Source organism: Acromyrmex echinatior, chromosome 17, assembly GCF_024713525.1.
Source record: "Acromyrmex echinatior isolate Ae372 chromosome 17, ASM2471352v2, whole genome shotgun sequence".
NCBI lineage: Eukaryota > Metazoa > Arthropoda > Insecta > Hymenoptera > Formicidae > Acromyrmex > Acromyrmex echinatior.
The window spans coordinates 964,531-966,250 of record NC_141868.1 but is presented as its reverse complement, the minus strand read 5'-3'; the positions used below and the strand labels follow the sequence as shown (position 1 = coordinate 966,250).

General features: G+C 28.0%; 1 long non-coding RNA gene across 1 annotated transcript; it reads right to left on the bottom strand.

The window, feature by feature from the left end:
• Positions 1 to 441: 441 nt before the first annotated feature.
• LOC147906812 (uncharacterized) lies at positions 442 to 1,401 on the bottom strand. The gene is made up of 2 exons (XR_015548009.1): positions 752 to 1,401; positions 442 to 690 (listed from the first exon to the last, which is right to left on the bottom strand). It is a non-coding gene; the product is annotated as an uncharacterized LOC147906812 (long non-coding RNA).
• Between the last annotated feature and the right edge of the window lie 319 nt (positions 1,402 to 1,720).

Sequence of the window (1,720 nt, the reverse complement as noted above, 5' to 3'; positions counted from 1 at the left end):
CGTTGCACGAACGGCGCAAGGTCGCAAACACGCATTTTCTGGGACTAAATTCGCTCGCAGTGATATGAAAAGTCGATTTAGTGGGACGAAAAATCTAAAAGGATAAATTACTTTTAAAATATGAATCGAACCTTACCTTATTAATAAAACATACCATAATTAATAATTATATATTTTCATGAATATTATAATATCCAAAAACAACTGCAAAAATAATACATATGAAGATTATAATTTTCTTTTTTTTATATATAATAATGCAAACTATTAATAACAGTATGTTTTGTTTTACGATTATTTGTTGCGTAGAAAAGTTAACTGTTTTGAATCTTGCAATTAAAAATTCCAAAAAAATTCTTAATTTAAATATTATTTGAGGTCACAAGACTAAATCATATTAACACATATAAAAAATAAGAGCATAAAAAACCACAGCACAAGTTATAGTTTGTGATATTTAATTATTATTACATTAATTAAAACATTAAACGTTTCGGCCACAATCTGACCATCTTCAGTAATTCAATAATATTCTTAAAACGCAGAGTTACATCTAGTTGACATTAAATTCAACAGTCGAGAGTTGTAATTAAATAAACATGTTTTTTTATATGTGAAGATGCTTCATACAGTAATGTTACAACGTCAATTGTCATATCAAGAAAAGTGTAGAACAAGAATTTCCAGATTCTAAATAAAATTGTATATATTAAAATCTTCTAGTCGGAATATAAAGAAATAGAATCATTACCTGTTTTACAGCAAAAAAACCAAACGATGAATCTCGAGTATTTCTTTTACACAGTTAGTTTCAAGATATATTTACTAAATTATATAATTTTTACAAACAATAGCGAAAAGTTGCAGATCTGACACGGAAAGAACTGTTTTGTTAAAATATCTAAAAATTTAACTATAAATTTGAAAAGAAATTTATTGTACTAACAAAATAATTACGTTGTAGGATGCTCAAACTGGTCATTAGAATGTCACAACTTTGTGCAACATTATTAATTATGCTTAAGTATCCTCTACATTTTTTGACAACAAAATTTTTTTCAGATCTGCATTTATTATAATAGCTATGAAATAGCTGAATTTTTGAATACTTTAACTAAATCGTTCTTTCCAAATAATATAATCATTTTACAGAGCAAAAATTTAGACAACTTTGAATCCTTCCCCGAATAATGAAAACGGGAAAAAATACGCACTGAAAAAGAATCCATCCTACTGCTGTTTTACGATAATCGTAAAACGAATACCGCTATTCGGAAAAGGGACTATTCTCTCCAGATTAGCAAATTGCCTGATCCTCGCGGTATCGCCATTGCGACCACCCTCTGCATGTGGCCGAAGACGTCCACAGGGATATTATCCTTGTGATCTCCTACGAACTTCGATCGCGAGAAAATAGACAGTGTAAAGTAAATCCAAGGAAATCTTATTTATCCTCAACTATATCGCACAAATGCTGCGAAGATATTTTATTTAATAATATAAAATTGTAATTTCTATATCTAAAATGTTTTCATTAATATTGCACTATTAGATATCAAAGGAGAATCTATTTTTGTGGTCAGTTTCAAAATAAGCAACGTCCATATTAATGTGTACTTAATAAATAATAAACTAAATTTGAGTTAAATTTAATACAACTTCTGGAGATTCTAGATTCTTTAATTTCATTTTTTTAGTCAAATTAACGACATATATGAGC